Here is an 11,833-nt window from a genome sequence, read left to right on the forward strand (position 1 = left end):
AATACCAGAGTATAAGGCTGGCGTCGGTCAGCAGCTGGGCTTGGCGTCGATACGTCAGAGGTACTAATCTTTGCTTATGACCATCATATCGTCATTTCTTGCCCCAGATGTCAGAAGACCCCCTAAGACAACAAGTCCCAAAAACCTGCACCAAAACATGTATATATACAACCAACCATATACCATAAATACAAAAAATATAAAGCTCACCTACACAACCACCTAAATGCAAGGGAAGGAGGGAGATGGAATTGGACTGCAGCAATGGAATCTCGATCTACATCATCTACAGGTCTACAAAAAACTGTTATTAGTCTCATGTCGTCTGTCTTGACTGCAGTCTAGCTGCGTGGGTAGAAGGAGGGGGCAGAGGTAGGCAGGCCGGCTATTAGGAGCTGACAGTATGCCTTGTAAACACATGCTGTAAAAAAGCTGTGGCAAAACCAGCTTAGAGAGGAGTAGATAGGAATAGAAGGTGATGTAGAAAAGAAAGTATAGTAGCTGTAGTGCAGAATATCCTTAGAATACCCCCTTACCTTGCCCCTTGAAAGTGGCAGTAGCTAGTGGGTGAACTAATCCCAGCTGGAATCTCCCTGCTCCCATGATGGGAATAACAAATGCAATGCAAAAAAAAAAATCCAAAGAGAATAGGTGTTTTTTGACAGGTGCTTTGACACAGGCTTGCCCTGAAGACTCAAAGCAAAACATGAGACTGCCTGCTAAGAGACTGTCCTGCTTAAAATAATATAATTAATGCCTCAATACATCGTGTGTGTCTAAAAAAGTTTAATCTTTTTCCCCTTTATTCTGAGGATCTGCAAATGAAAAATAAAGTTTAAATGAAACCAAGAAACCACCTTAGGCATAAAGAGAAAGTAATGTAGGTATATAAGTATGGATTATCATGGCAAAAAAAAATCATAAAGGGCCTGCAATTCAAGACAATTCGCTTGCTTCAGTTGTAATTCCAGCAAAAGCAAAAGCCAGAACAAATGACAAATATTTCAAATTCAGCTGTAGCTGCAGGCTCAAAAGATACAAGTGTAAGTTTGCAACATAGAGTTTCCCATCCCAGATTAGGAAATCTCGAGGTGGTGATATTATTCTTGCTTTCTTAAGAAACTGGTCTAACAAGGATCTGCGAAAACAAGGTGGGTCACAGTCATAGTGAGCTGAAATTGCTGCAGCATGAATCTTTATGAAAGAGGACAAGCTTGAGAAATAATTCAGTAATAATTCCAAGAAGATATTGAAGAGCCACATTAAAATCTCCAATCTCCAAATTGCCAGCTGCACTCCCAAAATCTTCCAATCTTCCAATTCTTTTGCCACTCCTTTTGTACTTCCTCTTCCCTAGTCTGATCACATTTTCAACTTGTTGAGGAAGTCTGTTGAGGCTGTGCTATTGTGCTGGGTCTTCAGAGTTTAGATGAACTGTGTGTAGTGACCGATTGAGCGAGATGACAGAGCCTTCTGAGATAACAGATGAGATGGAGGAGAGAAGGCCATGGAGGCGCCTTTGAGGGCTCCGCCAGTAGTGGTAGATGATGGAGGAGGTATCTGGAGCCGCACCAATCTGGAGCTATCAAAATCATCACCTTTCTTTGTCTACCTTTGGAAGGTACCTTTGGAAGGGAAAGGTGAGGTCCAAGGCAAAGACATGAGAATTTTCCAGAGCATCCACTGCATCATCCTGTTTGTGTGTGTTTTTAAGCTGTTACTGTGAGCAATGGTGTGCAAAGTGGTGGTTCTGGAGAACTTTGTCGCCTCTGGAGTTCCCAGGAACATCAGTTTCTTCACCGAAATAAGAATGATTTGTTTCCCACTCATTGGGATCAAATTCTTTGTCTGCTTACTGCTAAACCTAGCTGCTTGTGCTCCTGTAGTTGCCTGCTTAGTGCTTGTTTAGTACCCGGAATTGCCCTGGTAAATAGAGGCCTGAAATTGCTTGCCCCTTGCTGACAGAATGTGTTCCCCTTGCTTGTTGATGTACCACATGTATTGTGTGTTGTGCCAAAAGCTTGTTGATGCCTGGAATGGCAGCTCCTTGAAGAAACCGTGTATGCAAACTGACCGCTAACGCTCTCCTACATGGTATGTTAATGTGTCTTGTATCCACTGCCACTTTCCTTGTATCCACTTTTCCTTGTAGATTCTTGTCAGGGCCATCCAAATATAGAGGCTGGCCAAGTTAAGATAGTCCTAAGCCTCTGGCGATTCCATCTGTCGGTCAAAAATCTTTGGTCGCATTGGCCCCACACATTTGAAAATTCTTTTGAAGGTAACATTATAGCTTCATGACAACAATCATGAGAGTGCATTGTCCATTATTTATATTTTGAGATACCATTGTAGCTTCCTCATATGCAGTTTGGCATTGAGAAGCTTTCAGAGCTGTCTGCATGAACCCTAATGCTTGAAGGCCCTAGTTTGTCCTTAAAGTCAAAGGACTGTGATGAGATAGTTGATGAGTAAAGTGACAGACCTTTTGTTTTGTCGGGGTTAAAAAAAGGCCATCTGGGCTGGGGTATTCAGTCCGCTGCATTTAGTTGTCTTGATACCTAGGGCTCTTAGCACTGTCTCTGGGAATTCCAGTCTCTGGGAGCACTGTTAGCACATATGGCAGGCTAGAATCTTCCTTTTCTTGAGCCAGAATCGAAGATTCTGTTTCTTGATAAGGATAAGATTTGAATTCAAGATAAGTGATTTGAAGTCCAAATACTCTGACTGATTTGTGAGCCAAAGGGCATGATAGATAAGCCAAAGGAGCAGTGCAGAGAACTGATAATGAGAATTTCCTTTCCGACTCGCTGATATTTTATATTTCTTAGAACTATAATGCAATGAAGGTAAAATTCCTTCCTCCAAGAATCTTTGCCCAGTGATCTTTGAAGCTGCCAGTGGAATTAAGCATAGCGAACTTGAAGAGAATGAAAAACAGTTGAGGATAGATGATAAGGCCAAGTGGATTCCGAATGTTCCTTTCTTGCCAACTAGAACGACCATAAAGATGTGTTCCTCTTTGATAGGAAGGAACTGGCTGAAATAGCTGTCCTGAAGCAACTTCTCTTAACTTTATGTGAGCCTCTTTTCTTTGTGACCTAGGAACATCTTGCTGACCTCATCTGGCATGGAAGTAAAAAAACAAAATCTGTATGGAGAAACTTGTGATATTGTCTCTTGATGGAGATTGAGTTGCTTTGAGTCAGAGCATCTTTGAAAAGAGACAGTCTTTATCCCAATTTTCTTGCTGGTCAAGATGATCCTGCTGGCGGAAGAACAGTCATTGGTGACGAGAGAGAGACAACATTTACCTACTGTTACCCCATCACAGGCAAATTGAACTCCCTGTTCTAGGCAGAAGAGGTGCAGGCTTGAAAGAGACGACCGTCTTGCCCTACCAGCACTGGCCCTCGCCTAGACCTGAATCTTGAAAAGGGAACATTGCCCCTCGAGCAGGCCGGAGAAGCAATCCAATGACTGCTAACACTGCATAGACTTAGCTTTGACCTTAGCTTTAGATTTCATTTTGTCCTTTGCCGATCCAAACAACACACAAGACTGTACAGCAAAAAAAAGCTGTGGCCTGTAACATGCTAGAAGTAAATTCTCTTTCCCCTTTCCAGGCCATTCTCTTTGTAACAGAGCGGCAGAACCAGCCCAAACCTGACAGAAGGACAGACACAAAAGGCCATTGCAAAATATGCTTACCCACCGCCTCAGACAAAACCAACAAATAACCATGCTCCAATAACTCAATAATAATACCTAAAGCATACACCCTTCCGAAGCGACATCCACCCAAGATAAAGGAATCATTTTAAAGACATCTTCCACCACAATTCAAACCTCTCATGGCTAGAGTGGAAAAGAATATACTTTTCTTCCCACCTATCCAAAACCCCTGCCTCCTTATCCAGTGGGAACGGGATTTTTAATACAGATATTTTTTACACCCAAACCGGCCCTTGAAATAGTTTCTGGGTCCGCCCTAGGACTCTTAAACAAAGTAGAATATGAAAGCGTAGGAAACTCCCTTATCATCCATCAGGGGCAGAGGGGGGAGGCAACTGTTCAGGAGTTCAGGACCAGGGCAAAAACATCTTCCACCCGGGCAGGCACAGGCATCAACATAGGGGCCTTAGTGCTTAAATAAAAGGTGGGTTCCTAATATCCTTCCTGGAGACAGATGGAGGCAGCCTTCCCAAGTAAGTACCAAAATGAAGTGCAGAGTCCTGGAAAATGAGAAATCTCAAGGAAGGAGAAGCTAGAGGAGTGGAGAAGACCACATCCAGAATCAGAATAAGTAGAGAACTCTCCTGGCCTTCCTCCCAAGAAAAGTAGGCCTGCTTGATGTATGTCTGCCCACCACTCCGACTCACCAGAAACGAGAAGCTGTAGGGCTCCATAGAACCCCTAATCATAGGGCTATTAATCTTCTGCTCATTTAAACCCTATTTCTCTGGTTTAAGAACTCTTGAACTAGAGAAAGCCCCCACTTGTCGAAGCTCCAGCCTAATTGCATAAAGCCCCATTGGCAAAAGAAAACCAAGCCCTAACTACCCTGGGGGAAGCTGGAACAGACAGACAAAGAGCCCCCCTCAGCCTGAAGGCCTACAGCGTCAGAAAGCCCCTCTAGATGCAGCTCCTCTGAGGTAAGTATGGAAACTCCTGGAGGGCAAAACTTCCGGCTGAGCCTTCTAAACCACTGGGTTTTCTGACTCGGTTTATAACCCTAGGGCAGAAAGTTTATCCTTAGCTTCGATTGCTCTTGACATGCGGTTTGGGGGTGATTCTCCGGTTCACATAGGCCCAAAAGCGCCTCCTTGCGGCATCCTAACCTGCTCTTAATAGACACCCTCTTAAAAAACTGACTGAGGATCAACCCAACCAACAACGTCGTGCTCCTAGTGCTGACAAAGGTATACACAGGTATGATAATCCCTATGAGGTATCTGTTTCAAACAAAATACAGTTATTCACTACACATAGTCAATTCGGTAAAAATACTTGAGGTAAGAACATCTGGAGCCTGCTTTTCACAGGCTTACGACTGGAATATTTACCTGCAAGTCTAAAGGACTTGGTGGGGGCCTGGCAACCGCCGAAGTCGCAGTAGAGATAGTTGGTAAGAGCTTGCTGTCTGAATGAAGAACGGAGGCCTCAGACACCGGCGCCAGCTTGGCGGCTCCAGATCCAGCTGAAGAGGCGAGAGGTCAGAAGGCAAAATGGAGGCCGGAGGGAATCTGAAATGGTCTCAACCGAGGCCTGGGGTTGAAAATCTGTGGACTGCAGGGGCTGCAAAGGCCCCTCACTAGCTACTGGATGACTGACGACCATCCTAACATCATCAGAGGACTTAGCCTTCTGAAGCCTGTCACGGTCCTTATCCTTACGTTTCTTGGGTATATCCGAAGCCTGAAGACCAGTGAACGCCATACCGACAAACTTCGGCCAAACTCCAAAATGTTTAGCTAAAAGCTTAGCCCGACGATAAATATTACGTGGATTAAAGGAGGCACAGAGATCACAATTAGGAACATCGTGGTCAAGGCCTAGACAAATAATACAATGGCAATGAAAATCTCTATTGGGAATCTGCTTTCCACAGGTAAGACAATTATTAACCTTTTCTGACATTTATTAAGGCAAGAAAAGAGGATCCCAAATGGGGTACGTAGCTGTAGTAGACTTCAACTTGTAGTCGGAAATGAAAAAAGGTAACGTGCCGAATGGCACTCATGCAAGAAATGCTTCTGCTTTGGGCTCCGTGGCAAGAAGACTGAGGAAGTGACGTCGGCTGACTCCTTTTGTATCGGACATCCTGACGTTCTTACAACCGAAAGCCGATGTCATGTTTACTTACCTTTGGTATTCTGGCCAATTGAGGGCTACCGGGAGCCGGATAACCCATTGGTTAGGACTGCAAGAGTGAAACACGATAAACATTGTATAGTTATCCCCTTTGGGAAAAACATGTACCCATGAATTACCACACAGGTGGCAGTACACTAAACACCGAAAGTGTAATAAGAGACTTGGGGACACAGGTGGACAGTGGTCTCACCTTCGATAACCACATCGCCACAACAGTCAGGAAATCCTTCTATGCGGCACACCTCATCACCAAGGGCTTTTCATCTAGAAAAAAGGAGGTCAATGTCCCACTGTACTCATCTCTCATTAGACCCATTATAGAATACAATGCACCGTTTGGTATGCACCTCTCAAGACATCTGCAACAACTGGAAAGACCGCAAAAATACCTCACTAAAAGAATCACAGGCCTAAAGCAGATGCCCTATGCTGACCATCTAAAAAAACTCCAGCTATACTCTGTGGCATATCATCTACTCAGAGGCGATCTCTGCTCAACATACAAGGCCATGTCAAACCCAGAGCTGTTGGGACATGCTACACTTAAAGAAATCCCAATCCTTCAGAGCCACAACCTTGTCATCACAATGAACAAAACATGCTGGAGGGATAGGTTCTTAACTTAGAGACTACCCAGACGCTGGAATAGACTGCCCACACATGTCAAGCAAAGCACCTCTTTGGCCCTCTTCAAAAGGAACCTTGACGATTGGATGGGAGATATGAAATTCACCCTGGGGATCACATCAGTCGCCCTGCTAGACAGGTGTTCAGGGAAGTAAAATATTGTGGGAAGAAATAGCCAGGGAATTGTTATGGCTAGGCTTGTATAGGTCCTAAGGCCGATAGCCTAGTAGCAACCTATGAACATGTGTAAACTATGCTCTATGAATTTAATGCAGGAATATCTAAACATGTGAGATCATAATACACTTAAGTATAAAGGAGTGTGGACAAATAGCCTGAAAATTCCCTGAAAGATTCTTGGGCTGGGAAGAAAGAAGATTCAAAAGCAGATGAGATGATGGAAGGTGTTAAAAGATCAGCTGGACCAAAGAATATAGACAGTGATAATGTTTGTTGTACCACTTGTACTTTATTTAGGACATGCACTTATTTTTGATTAGGGAGGACTGACTTCACCCTAAAAGAATGACTTTGAAATATATTTGGGAAGGTGAAAGACCAAAGATGGGGTGGAATATGCTGACTTTACCAGAGAAGGAGCAAGGAATGACATTCCCAGACTTGGTATCATATTTTAAGGCAGTAAAAGCAAGGTTGATATATTATACACAAAACAAAAGATTCTGCTCAAAATGGTAAATTATGATCCTAGAGCATGAAGAGAGAGACCGTACTGTAAAAAGTATAAATTAGTAGTCAGGTCAAATGAGAAATTGCTAGATCATATTTATAAAAAGTTGAAAAAGACAGTAAATAATAGATTGGTACAAGTTTGAATTATAATCCATTGGTCTGGGAAAGCCTCGACATAAAATAAGATATCTCACTGAAAGAATTGGTGGGTGAGAAAGCAAAGTACCTTTTTGGGGAGCAGTTAGGAAGGAGGAAAAGTAGCTGGGATTAAAGTTTTTAAAAAGTCTTTCAGCTAGAGAGAAGGGAATAGTTAGGGGTCTGCTTAGAATTTTGAAAAAAGTATTACACTAAAGTGATAACACGGGGAAGGGATGCCCGAAATAACCCAGCTTCTGATACAAGCTAGAATACAGGAGGATAGAAATAAGAGGCTATAAGTGGAATCTATAAGGCCCTGCTGGAAGACAAAGGAAATAGTATTATGAAGCACCAACAGATGGTGAATTCAGAGATAAAAGTAGACAACTGGAAGGAGATATATGAAGCACCAAGAAAAGTGACAAAAGTTGAGGAAATTCAGAAAATTTGGGAGAAACTGTCTGGACAAATACATTTACACCTCAGTCAGGTTTAATGAAACTCTCCCAACACATGACAGGAGGTGCTGGAGATATAAATATAATCAAACTGTTGACTGGAGTGTAGCAAGCTGAAGAGATTTCAGGAAGATCTGCAAGATTTATTTTGGGGAAATGAGTGATATCTACAGAGGGTCTTTTATCCGAGTTGTCTAAGAAAATTACACATACAGGAGCTTATCAGAGTCTTAACTTCACTATCGATAGTAGCCAAAAAAGTGAAATAAAATAAAAAAATGGAAGATGGAACAGAAGCAAACTATGAGGGAAGCGATAGAATTCATGCATGAACTCAAAGACTTGGAGGGTAAGTTACTTGCAGAAGTAAAAAGTTACATATGAGAAAGTAATCAGGATCTTCATCAGTATTCATACTGCATTACTCTGCTTTGTCAGAATAGTTATGTAATTGTGTATTCATTCGCTACTTTTGCATGTATTGTATTAACTAGTGCTTTTCTTCCTAATTATTATTGCAATTATTTTTGTATCAAGAGGTGCTTTCCTTCCTCATTCTTACTGAAATGCATTTCTTGTTTTATTGCACAATTATTCATATGCTTTGTGCTTATGCTACTTGGAGCTTTTCTCCCCAGGTTTCTGCTGAAAATGGGCCATCTGTCCAGTCGCACTTTCTTAGTAAACAAATGTAAAATAAATAAAAAATAAATAAAAGTGAGTTAGTAATATGGAGGAGGGAAACAGCTAATAGGAAAATAAAGAGCACAAAAGAGAAGCAAAGAAAGTCAAGAAGCCCATTATCTAAAGGCAGGGACTGAGGATGGTGAAATGGGCTAAGCAGCATAATAAAGGGGAAGAGAGATGTTGAGGTAAAGTGACAGCTAGAATGAAGAAACTGACATGGATCAAAAATGGATTATGTATTATGTAAGCTATGTTATTATAAAGAAATCGGAATATATGATATTGGGTTGACCTTGTTGTAGTAACTTGATCAGGAATGGTGGGGACAACCATCAGGGAATAAATATGGTATACCATGCATGCAGACTGCACCATATTGGTATTCTAGAGATGGAGCAATAAAGCAACAAACTGTTAAAAATAAATAAATAAATAAATAAATAAATAAATAAATAAAAGCCTGTCAAGGTTTTGAGCACTGACCCTGCCAAGTTCATGTCCACTGACCCTGCTAAGTTCATGTCCTACTAACCTAAGGAAAAATATATAAAATAAAAATGAAGACTTGATACCCATAGTGCTGCAAGAAATATAAATATTTACTTAATGATTTAAAGGGAACAGCAAAGGACAGTGGAGTCATCAAAGCAATTGGTGACTGAACAAGGGAGTTCCCTAGTAGATCAACTGATGCAGCATGAACCTAGTTACATATAATACCATGAGGAACATGCTTTGGTGCATCTCCTACTGGGCTGCATACCAAAACAGTAAAACACCAAGAGTAGTAGGAGCCAGACAGAAACAAAGAGGAAAAGGCTCAGAAGTACTGAAGGAAGTTCGAGTTCTGGAATCAAAACAAACAAAAATTCTTGGCGATGGTATGAACTGATGATCAAATGGCCACAGCAAACATGCCGGCGATGGGGAAAATGTAAAACTACCCACAAAGTGGAGTGACTTTCTGCTGAAAGCACTAGTTTCCAGTGGGCAGTTTGCATCAGCTGTCTGTTCAGTCTTCCTGAATTCATGGAGTTTCTTCAGGCAAAACCTAAAACAGAACCACCAGGATATGAAAGGACAATCGCATGAGTTTATGGCCCCAATGAAAGGTTGAGATAAACATTTCCTTAAACAAATTTTGCAACTAGTTTATGGTAGACCACGGTCCAGTCCTCCTCAGAGTCATGCCACGCAAAGAAAGCTAATAAATGTGCCCTGACAATGTAAAAAACAAAATCCAAATCACACACCTACATATTGACTAAATGGGAAAACACAGGATCTCTCTCCACTAAATGGAGATGATCTTCCACTTGTCAGTCAGGTGGAAGGCTTCCTTACAAGTTTCACTCACAACCTGAATGTACAGCTTAATCAGAGTATCTACAACAGTAGTCAAGCCTGAAGTCAGACAGAAAACCAGCCCAGAATGGGGGACTTCCTTAGCTTGTATCACTAATGTTTCCTTTATGACCAGGAATCTGAAACATTTTATTCTCGTCTAGTAATGATCACCATGGAGAGGAATTGGTCGTTCTTCACAGAATTTTGAGATTAGATGTGGAATCAGGTGAAACGACAGGAAGATAGAGAGGTACAAACCCTGTAAGGTGTTAATTCTTGCAATATGGAACCAGCTGATACCAGAAAATGAACCCCTTACATTGTCTACACAGCTCAAATGTTTAAGTATACACCAATGAATAGTAAAATGGCAACAAGAAGGGGGGGGGGGCTGGAATAAGTTTTATTTTTGCCTAGTAGCCTGTACTTTATATTCTTGTATTTGTGGTTTTGATAAATTAGCTCAGACTTTGTGAAAAGGAAATTAAAATAGGGCATCTCCCCTATCACAGAATGGAGATTGCATACATTTCTACCACCTATCTTTCACATAAAGTGCTACACAAGAGAGGATAAAACTATAATCGCCTGAATGACAGCAAACAGGCTGCAGTCTGACCTGTCCCACTCTTAGAAGATCCAAAAGACACTTTTCCTGAATCTTCATCTCTAGAAGACAAATGGAGAAACAGTTCAGGTAGTCTAACATCATTTTCATTTCACCTGAGATGTAAATTGCTGAGATGGTGAAGCCTCTTGGCTATGGACCAATGACAGCCCCATTCACTCTGCTTGGAAAGTGAGTACAATATTCTTCTTTGCATATTTTGGTATCACACGAGAGAAAAGACTTGCCAGACAGATCAGAAGGACTGCAAGTAGCACTAATTGCCATACATGAAGCTTCATCGCCAGGGAACAACCTCCTTCTACCTTCCTCATTTATCTCACCCAGAGAGTCATTAAGGTCGGTCTCTAGATACCGATTAAAGCATTTCAAGAAGGAAGAAAGGTAAATACCAGTCCACAGTGGGTTTCATAATACTGACTGCCTCCTAAAAAAGCACTCATCTGGAAGAGGTTTTAGAGAAAGGAAGTCTCAAATACACTTGTCTGTCTGATAATCAAGGACCCTGAATTCCTAGAATCTCCTTCCAAGGACACAGTGACACAACATCCTCTTCCATGCCTAGTTTCTGGAACTGGCCTGGGCTTACCTAAGGAGTAAAGTAATGAGTGTGTGGAAAATTAGTGGCAGGTGATAAGCAATATGATGTCTGCACAGAGAAAGTGTGTACTGGGAGCAGCACATAGTTGCGAGAGGTCTGCATAGGACCTAGCTCAGAAATCTTCCCATACAAGACTGTAAATCAGCACCCATAAGTGTAGCCAGATACCACCCCCCTGCACCAACTTAGTAATGGGTGCTAACCCTAATGCTGTCCCTTCCCCCAGCCCTAACCCTGCATCTTACCTTAATAAAAGCCTTCCTGTTAACACTGCCACTACACAAGACACACTCGATACACAAACACATATTAACACTACATCTATCCCTTTAACTTCTTTTCCCTATCCCTTTACCTAACCCTTACACACACACACACACACACACACACACACACACACACACACACACACACACACACACACACCTAGCTCTCATCTGTTGGCTAACCCTAACTCTAACCCAATAACACACAGACATTCTAATCCCCTATAACCTCACTCACCTGTCTCAAAGAAAACACGCCGTCAACAACTGGACCACTTGGCTATCCATGCCACTGACATTAAGCCCCAGCCCTACGTTTGCCAAACAAATGCACATTCAACAAAGTGTGTGTGTGTGTATATAGACATTAAGTATTTATATAACATGTATTTTAGTTGAACCACCACAGCCATGACTGTGGTACACTTGCCGTGCAGTGCAAAAAATGAGTGTTAACATGTTTTGATTGCCTGTTACATGTTGCTATGGCCTGTGTTCCACAATGACCTCT

The 11,833-nt window shown here is 41.9% G+C and overlaps 1 protein-coding gene across 1 annotated transcript in view; it reads right to left on the reverse strand.

The window, feature by feature from the left end:
• The window catches only part of EIF3L (eukaryotic translation initiation factor 3 subunit L), a 602,285-nt gene that overhangs the window by 94,818 nt on the left and 495,634 nt on the right, over positions 1-11,833 (reverse strand). The window lies entirely within an intron of this gene.

This window comes from Protopterus annectens, chromosome 1.part0 (genome assembly GCF_019279795.1).
Source record: "Protopterus annectens isolate FY-2018-M chromosome 1.part0, PAN1.0, whole genome shotgun sequence".
Lineage (NCBI taxonomy): Eukaryota > Metazoa > Chordata > Ceratodontiformes > Protopteridae > Protopterus > Protopterus annectens.